At 35.6% G+C, this 9,900-nt stretch overlaps 1 protein-coding gene across 5 annotated transcripts in view; it reads right to left on the reverse strand.

Annotated features, from left to right (window-relative positions):
• Positions 1–9,900, reverse strand: part of RALYL (RALY RNA binding protein like) — a 373,375-nt gene that overhangs the window by 257,935 nt on the left and 105,540 nt on the right. For all 5 annotated transcript variants that reach the window (XM_072410992.1, XM_072410990.1, XM_072410986.1 and 2 more), the window contains exon 2: positions 423–506. The gene's annotated coding sequence lies outside the window, so the exon portion shown is untranslated. The remainder of the gene's footprint in view (positions 1–422; positions 507–9,900) is intronic.

Below are 9,900 nucleotides of genomic sequence, written 5' to 3' on the forward strand. Positions count from 1 at the left end.
CTGCAACCTTTAAAGATGTAAAATAATCTTTAAAAAAATTCTTTCTATAAACTGCTTATTGGCTAACAACCCTCCTGTCTCTTGGTAAACCCTTCTTGATAGTTACCATTTAGAATGCTTTTCTTTGTATGCTATGGTTGTATTGGATTGTTATAATTAGGAACATTTTTATCAGTATGCTGTACTATTTAGATTATTTTTGTCTTTTGAAATTGTATTTTTTCTGTGTCCTTTTTGTTTTATTAAAATTTGGGATAGAGAAAGAGCAAATATTTCAATTTGTACATTATGAAAATAAAGTTCCATAATTACCGTAATGCTTACAGATAAAGAGTTGATTGATGTCAATAGTTTCAGTGGGGTGTACATGCTTTTTCACACAACTGCATATTTACTATTTTGAATAACAATTTTTCCCTTACCTGAATAAAAATCCAAATTAAGGTAACCTTCCCACTTGTGAATCCAGTTTTTTCAACAATGTTTTTATGGTCTTCCAAAGTGACCTGTGAAATAAAGACAACTTGTGTTACAACATGTGGTAATGTATTTATAAATCAAGGCAGCTGAATGAGTATACCAAAAATCATGACAAAACTTTGTCAGCAGTAAAATTCTGCTTCACATCACCTATAAAACATGGAAGTTAATGTTATTCTGCAAAGTAAATTACATATTTATTATATGTACAGAGCATGCAATGCTATGTATTAGTATATAAATAGTTCTCTTCCTCCAAATTTTAATAAGGGTAATATCCACAGTTTTTTCAATGAGGTAGTATAAAGAGAAAGTGCAACGGCAGGTAACACATAGTAACCAATAAGAAATATTCTTTGCATCTGACTGGAGGAAAAGTAAATACGATTGGTTACTGTGGGTTACTTACTTTCAACGTCAACATTGTGCCTTGTATTTCTTTACTGCATAAATTGGTTACGTCTGTGCTCATGGGCAACAATTCAGCCCTACACATTTTTGATCTAAAGGTTAAGCTGATGTTCAGCCAACCCTAACCAATTCACTTTCCACAGTTATTTGTCTCCCGCTGTTTAATTCCTATGCTGCCCCTTGCTCCAAGAATTTTAATCTATTGCCATGACATACTCTTGATTCCCAAATGCAACTGGATCCCCATTTCATAAATATCTAAATCCATGCCAATGATCCATAAAATGAACATATCGGTCAGTGATTCCCTCTCGAAGGTCCAGGTGCACTGTAATGAGTTCAAATTATTGCTGTGAAGAAGTGAGCTGGTCAGGTGGAACATGGCTGAATACCTTACTGCATTCCATATGAAAACCTGTACTTTAAAAGACAGTAATGTTTTGCTATTGTAAACCAATACATGTAACCAGTGTGTTTTTCTGACATATAACAACTTTTTCTATTTGCTTAGTGAATAATTACTAAATTAAAAATCTTCCCCATATAAATCAATTACATCTTGCATACTAAGCTTAGAAGACATTGGATGCAAGTATATCAGTATTAAGTAGGGTCTTGCGAAGGTGGTACTATTGGTGGTGCAATGATTAGCAAGTCTTTAGCTACCTCAAGGCAGGGAAAATATTCTGTGCATCTGCCAATTGACAAATTACAAAATGTAAGCAGTCCAATTTAACTTTTATAAAGCCAATCATCCATTACAAAAATGCAACTATAAAGCTTAGATATCTCATAGTAGCTGTACATACCTGCAACAGCCTCCAACGGCTTGCTTTTATGGCTAATTTCTCTGACCTTACGACAAAGTGCTCATCTATGCCAGCCCCTCTGCCACCCTTCTCCATCGCCATGAAACTGACTGCTTGATTGAAACTGATTTAAAAATATGCCTATCTAAAAAATAAAGTCATGCATACTTAATATTAGTTAGACCACCTTTAGTTTTGATTACAGCATCCATTCACTGTGGTCTTGTTTTAATAAGCTTATGCAATGCCACATTTATTTCCATCCAGATCTGCATTCATTTTGGCCAAAATCTTGTTTTCAAGATGGTAGAGTTGGACTGCTGTCTAGTCTTCTTCAGCACAAAAGCTTCCCAATACAGTTAAGGTCTGGACTCTGTGGTGGGCAATCTATGTGTGAAATGATGTCTCATGCTCCCTGAACCACTCATTATGATTTCAGACCAATAAATCCTGGCATTCTCATTGTGTCAATAGGGAAGAAAATATCAATAGAAAAACCTGTCCATTCAGTATATTCAGGTAGTCAGCTGACCACAATTTTTGGGTACATTGCTGAATCTAGACATAACCAACTGAAAATCAAAACATTGGCCCTCCCTAGAGTTAAGTTTTTTTTTTTGCCAGGCAGTGTATATAGGTGACATAAGAAGCAACTAGAATTGTCATTTTTCTGTCCTTGTACAGTTGGTATGAACGAGGTCAAGTCTATTTTACAGCAAAAAGTAGGAATGTTTTTGCCTACTTGCTAATCTGCTCTGCTTCTGAGAATAATGAAGACCTTCACCTACTGAAAGTCACACCACAATAATACATAAAGTTCAGCTTGTTAAAAAATACTGTACTGCAAGCATTGTTATTTTCAACCATATGGAATTAGCATGGGATGCATAGTGCACGATCCTTCGATCTGAATTTCTCCCAAAGTAGGTAATTAATATAAAGAAAAAATATTGTAGGTAAGATGCAGAAATGATCAGACCCAGAGGGCAGTGTTTGTTAATTTAGGAAATACTCAGATGGCCCTACTGTTACATTTGTATTCAAGACTGTGTAAAAAATATAACGAGAATCATCTATTAAAGGTACCTTATGTCAATCACTAATATTAAAAATGGTAATGCATATCATATATAGAGAATGTATAGGTTTTTTTTTTAAATATGATATATTGGATACCATTATTTTGACCTTCACATGTAGCCAGCAAATGAAGTTCCGGTCCCTGATTTATTTGTGTCATATTCACCTGTCTGTTCTTAGCTGCAATGATATTTTTTATATGGCTTAAACACTTTAGCTCTAATGTATAAAAAATTAAAAGTCAGGGTTGAAGATCATTCCAAACTTCAAGGCTATTTAATTGTAAGAGTAAAACTGCTCAGAACCTCTTGCAAAAAAAGGTTAACATAGAACTGACTAGCGTAGTGTAGTGTAGTGTCTAGTGTAGCGTCCATGAGCAGTTTGCCCTCCCTGCCGTCTCCACAGACTTCAAATGGCTTATACAGGTGTTTTTAAGCATGTGCAAGCAGTTTTAGCAGGCTTTTTGACACCCGAAAATTGACCCTAATTCTTGCCCTGTGTTTATGCTTCAATAATGCTGTTCTCCCTCTACAGCAACTCCAGAATACTTACTGAACCCAGTGTCATTTGTGCACTTCACATTAAGTTTATATTTTTAAAATTCATAGCTAATTAAAAAAAAAGTTTTAAAAGGATCTTCCAATGTGCTTAATGCTTGTTCAGTTGAAACCTTTCTTTTTAGCATAACTTTCTGGGTTATACCTTGAGCTCACTAAAAATCCTTGTGTAACCGTTGCCTCTAATTTGCTATAATATCCTCTTCTAATTAGTCCTATCAGATTTACGTTGGAGCAGATAAGTAGTACATGTTGTAGGAACTGTAATGTGACAGATCTATACAAAAGTAGAATGTGTCATTTACACATTATGCTTGGACCCCCATCCACCACTGAAAGTTTAGTAGGCCCTTTTTTCATGTCCCTCGGCCGGGAACTAGAGAACTGCAAATAAATTACAGACAAGACAACCTCTAGATACAGCTGCTGTAAAACTCCACTTTTGAACAATAATTGTTTCTTCATAATATATGTAAATAACCAGTGATTAAATATTCGCTTCTTTGCAATGAGAACACATTTTCTGCATTTTCCAACATAAGTAAGAATGTGAACAATTGGCATTCTCTGCTGGAACCCAACTCCGATGAATGCTTTGGAATGGAATGAATTTCCGTAATCCTTCCACTTGAAACCTTGCCATAAGAAGGCATATTCTATTTGGCATGCATTATTTTAATTTATTGAATAGTGAAATTGTTTTCCTGTGGCGGGTGAAGGATTCCATGCAGATTTACACTTGGTTAATTCCTACCCAGTTCCTACAAGAGCTTTTCCTAAAATACTTATGGCAGGTCATATTTAGAAAAGATTAATACTGTGTGCCTATTGTTAAGGTCATAATACACCTAAGTGATTTGGTGAATAGCACAAAGCTTTCCGGGTGATACACACCTCTAAGCTGGAAAGTGTGCTGCTAACATTTCATTTGGTAAAGTGTATTTGCTCAGCTTAAAACTAAGCTAGACTTTTATACATTGCACAAAGCTTTAGTCTGCTGACAGTTTTTTTCCAATGCTTGGTAATAAAGAGATGAACCGGGTACTGGGAATCTTGTAATATACACTTTTTCTCTGAAACTTTCTCTTATTTGTTTTATGCATTTAGAGGGAACAATGTCTTTAAAAGGCACCATTTAGTCCAGCTTGCTAATATGTTTTAGCATTTGTTAAGTTTTAACAATTTATAAAGATTTTATTCATGGAATGTCACCGGGCTTTATGATAATAATGTCTGGTTTTGTTCCTTGGCAAGGTACAGCTCAAAAGGACAAGCATAAGGCTAGGTTAACACCTGCGATGAAGTTATGGAGTGTTTACTGCTTACTCGCCCAGAAACTGCTGCCTCTCATTTCCCTGTGGCAGACCCATAGAGCATGAATAGGAATGGCAGTGAGCAGTAGTAGTACCAATCAATGCTGCCATCTGTCAAATGTGCAAATACTGGTTCTTTAAGATCCAACGCTGTGGTGTGTGTTTTTTTGCCTGGCAAGGCCCAAGCTGTGGAGGTCCGGGCAGAATCGCCCGATTCAGAGGCAAGTGTGAACCCGCCTTAATTGATAAAAATGTTCATGTTTTTAAACTAAACTTTGTGACCAAATTTCCAAAAGCAAATACAAAAACTCCACAATCAAGGTATTTACTAAAGTTTACAAAAACAAACCTGATACAAATATTTTTGTGTAGGTTTTTCTTTTTTTGCCTAGCAAAAATTTGACTTTCGTTCCACCACACAATCAAATTTAGGCTACTGTGCTTTGCTTTTAAATCAATCCACAAATATTGACCCTACTACATTTCTGATCTGATACATAAATACACCCCTAACCACCCTCTCCACTTCTCTAATGACCTAATCAATGAATTTCTAAATTATAACCTCTTTACAAGACATAGCTACAAAAAACCCTTAAAACCCACTTTTTCAAACCTGCCTACAGATCCTCCTCTCTCTTCTTATTCATTACTAATAAGCCACCATTCCATATCCCCTCCTGTTAGATTGTTAGCTCTTTTAGGCAGGGTGCTGCCCTCCTCCTGTGTCATTGTTTATATTTTGTCATATGCAATCTCTTAAATGTACAGCGCTACATAATATTTAGACTTGATTGGGGGGGGTTCCAGCAACCCTGGAATGGATTTGATTCAGAATTAAAAACATTTGCCAAAACTATGCATAGCGGGATTTATCTGGGATATGCTGGTTTCTAGTATGTTTATTTACCTATTAGTTACACTTTATGGATCTTTGTGTTTTTTCAACCTAATGCTGTAACTATGTAAGAACTGCCCATTAAAACATGACATTTACACATTTGTGTGTGGAAATCCCAAAGTTTTAAGCCAAGAGCTCCACATTTAGGCTTAAAGACAACATAATATTAAGGATATTTATCCAATCACAAAAACAAATATCCTGTCCAAAAAAAAATGATGGAAAATAACTTTTTGTAGCTAAACAAGCAAACAACAATCAGTCTCTGAAATATGGCCTCACTGAACGTGTGACAAACTTGAGGCCTAAAAAAAAAACTTTATTACAAAACACCAGAATACAAAGCATATTGCATCATGCCTGGCTTTCATAGCTAATTTTTGAACATTGCGATCTAGTGAAAAAGGAATGCAGAACATTCATAACACCAATATAGTTGTTGTTTATAAAATACAAACCTATATTCTAACAAGCAAAAATGTAGAAAATGACTATGATTTCCCTTGAATGTAACCTTTGCATATTTCCATCATATGTCCATTAACAAACACCTAGATTTGTGTCAGGTTTACATTAATTGCCCACTTCCACATTCCACCCACTCACTGTCACTGGAAAAAAACAGCAATTTAGGTGTGAGGGGTGTAGGTTTATATCTGACATTGGCAATACTATTTCCTTTCTTCACTACAAATGGCTAAGAAAGAGCACACAAGTTAGTTTATTGAAATGCCTGTTAATATGTGTTTATTTTCCAGCAGAACTGTAACATCAAATCTACACGCAGGTAGAGGTATTATTTCAGGAATACAACTTCATATGGACAACGTAAGGGTTTAAACATATCCTTATGGGAATCTTTCAGGTCTATGTGTTTTGATGGCAGTAATTAATTCTTATCAGGGATTGTTTGCGGGAATGTCAGATTCCCTGTTTTCTAAAGAGAGCCCTATATTGTTCCTTTGCAAATCCTAATAATTTGTGACCAGGGTAAATGTTAAAGCCAAAAAAGCATCTAAATAATACAATACAAATCAATGCATACGTCTTTTAAAAATAAAAACATTTATTGTCCAACACTTTTATCTAACCTTACTCTGTCCCATTGTATATTGCCCCCCAAAAAACACACAATACTCAATTCATGCACATCATATTTATTTTACATAGCACCACAAAAATAATTTTGTTTGCCCACAACCAAGCACAGAAGTAAAAAGCAGAATTATTTCACTATTAAAATGCTTTTGTAATAAAAAAAAAATCGCAGCTGTTCTTAAAAATTCACAATTCATATTTGAAAGCAGAGAAACCTGACACAGCGCACTGAGGTTGCCAAGCAACATAAAGTTAGGGAGGCAATAAAAGCAAAGGAAATCATGTGTACTTAGATTTTAGAGGTCAGGACACTCCAACAGAAACTTTTATACCCTCACCTAAAGTAGTGTAAACATAAAACCAGTATACTACACATAGTACTAAACATAAAAACCACTGCAATATAAGTGCTAGAAGTAATACTACTATGCCGGATATACTGGTATGGAAAAAAGAGTGGTCAGGCTAAATTATGTAAACAGCTTATTATTATGACCCCTTTATTATTAACCACCTGGGCATTACACTGATGTCTAGATTTCTGTACCAAAAGCGGTACACTGTTTTTCATGAAATTTTTTTTTTCACCTTAGAATCAAATTCAAGCTCCTGTGCTTTGCCTTCAAATCCCTCCACAGTTCTTACCCTTCTGACCTGGTAAAAAATACTCCCCTAGCCACTCTCTGCGCTCCTCCATGGTCCACAGCTCTGGCCTTTACGCCCCCTAGGTAGGGTCCTTCTCCTAACCCCTCTGGGCAGTCCATACATTCCACCGGTCCAAATATTCCATACATTTCTTATTTAAGCAACATCAACATTATAAGGAACTAAGAAAACCTTATAAACTACATAGAATGCAATTGCTGTGCAATTCTAAAGTTATCTTACAATTATGTAAGAATTTATTTTTTATCTGGGTGTTTTTCCCTTTCAAAATCATCAAAAAAGTTAATAGTAAAGCAAGGATACACATCTCTGATTCCATCAGTTGCAATGGTACTTTGGTGTATGGGGCAACATATGACAGCCTTCCAGACAGCAATCTCTGAGTCTGAGTGGACATTAAAACAAAAGTATTTTTCTCTACATAAGCATAGTGACAGAGTCTCTGTAATAGGATTCTGTCCCTACAGTGTAAAAAATTAAAGAAGAAATAGAAGAGGCTATATAATTGTCTATCTGGCAGTCTATTCAAAAGCTAAAGGGATGCTGCACTTTGGTTACTGCAAGAATTCAGTGCCTTGGGTATATTCAATACCTTCCACTATCAATGATTTCCCGTGTCATCTCTTACATCCTATAGTCATATACAAGCCAGTGAAAGGAACTATAGGTTGAAGCTGGGGAAGCAAGTATTGCACACACCAGACGTGGAAAATCTGTGGTAGCTGGGGAGTAGCATTGCTGGGTTTCAGCACATGGATTTCCAGAATGGTAAGTATATGACCCCTTTTTTTGGGCACTGATTAAGTTTTGACCACCATCATCTGTATGTAGGGTAGAAGGGATTCGACACTTGGGTTACTAGAAAGGTAAGTATATGGCCTCTTCTTTTACAGGCAACGATTTCAAGCACCATGATCTGTGAATATCCAGTCTAAAAACACTTTGCTCACCTATACTGAAAATTGCAATTAGATTTATTCAAAAAACAGTGGGGGACAGAAAATTCTATCATCATTCAAAATTCTGTTTTCGGTATCCTGCCTTCTCTGAGCTGCAGCAAACTCTGTTCTGATTGTCACCAGTCATTGTACAAATTGTTTTTGTCCTGTGTTGTTTAATAATTCCAACAGACTGCCATGTTTTAAGGCAGCTTCATTCTTGCAACTGAGACTCTGGCAGCAAAGTCAATGCCAAGATCAAGGAGACGGGCTCCACTTGTTCCAAGTATTGTAATTTATGGCACAACAATTACAGCCAAATTAACAGCTCATTAAGACAATTTAAATAAACAGTGCAAAACTGTGAGACAATGCTTCAATGTTTTCACCACGGGGAAGCAATTATAGTTACATTAGCAGATAAGGATGAATAATTAAGAAAACATTGCCTTTAAAAGAAGCCTTGCAAAGCCTGTATCTAAAAATCAATGTCTTATATCTTAGAAGCATGCAGTATGCTTCGTATACTTGCATACAGTGGACAGCCTGATGTTAAGCTAAGTAGGTCACATTTAACAAAGAGACTAATCTCAGCACATACACATTCATTGCATGCTGAACAGTCACTATTTTTAGAGTCAACACTGACTTAAGAGACTTCATATCAACAATACAATTTTATTTCAATTTTTTTCTACTGGTAGGGAGAATGTTTGCAAAAAGGGTTTCAACACTTAATACAAATTTGATTTTATTAGTATTGGTAATGTTAGCAAAGGGTCACTACTATACAATAACATACCTGCCATAGACAGGCAATATACATATCTTTCCAGTGGTTTGTGTCTTAAAATTCTGCTAATTGGATAATTTCTGGCTGCTGCTAGTATTTGATTGTTTAGATGGGTTGAATACTTGTTACCCCCTAGGAGTGATGTGGTGCCTCTCACCAGCCATTAGGTCCTATAGTAGTGGAAAATACCACAGGGAATATTTAGGAACATCATCACATTTTTTTATTGGTGCCCCTCTTGGAATGAGTTTTACCATGGGACAGATAGTGAGGCAAGGGTTTAGGAGCTGTTTCATATTCCTAATGCTGGGTTCCTGATAAAAGGAACTACAAGGACAGGAAGTGAGAGGAAATCTTCTTCAGGAACAAAAACCAGACCCATATGCTGACATCATGCTATACTAGGTAAGATAAAATGTAATGATTTAGGGCAGAGAATATTAAAGTAAACAGTCTAAAATCACAATATTTATTATCCTATTTATTATCCTTAGATATATTTAATACATATATATAATACATATATACATATATACAAAATAATAAAAGCATTAAAAGATGTGAAGGGCAGTGGGAACCATTTGTAATGGTCCCCTCAAAAAACAGACAGACTTTTTTGCAGAAAGTGTGCAGTGTGCTTCATATTTGCATTTTCCCAAACTATAATAGTTCCTTTCAATTGTCCTGATATTCATAAACCCATTTATCCCAATAGCTCATTAGAATGCTACATCAATTAGGCCATTACTTCTTTTTGTAATAATAAAACTACCACCATTCCTTCAGAAAGGATAAGGATGTCATCATGAGGATGTCACATGACAGGTTAGATTACACCTTATAAATAAATATTT

The sequence above is a fragment of the Pyxicephalus adspersus genome, chromosome 5 (assembly GCF_032062135.1).
Source record: "Pyxicephalus adspersus chromosome 5, UCB_Pads_2.0, whole genome shotgun sequence".
Taxonomy (NCBI): Eukaryota; Metazoa; Chordata; class Amphibia; order Anura; family Pyxicephalidae; genus Pyxicephalus; species Pyxicephalus adspersus.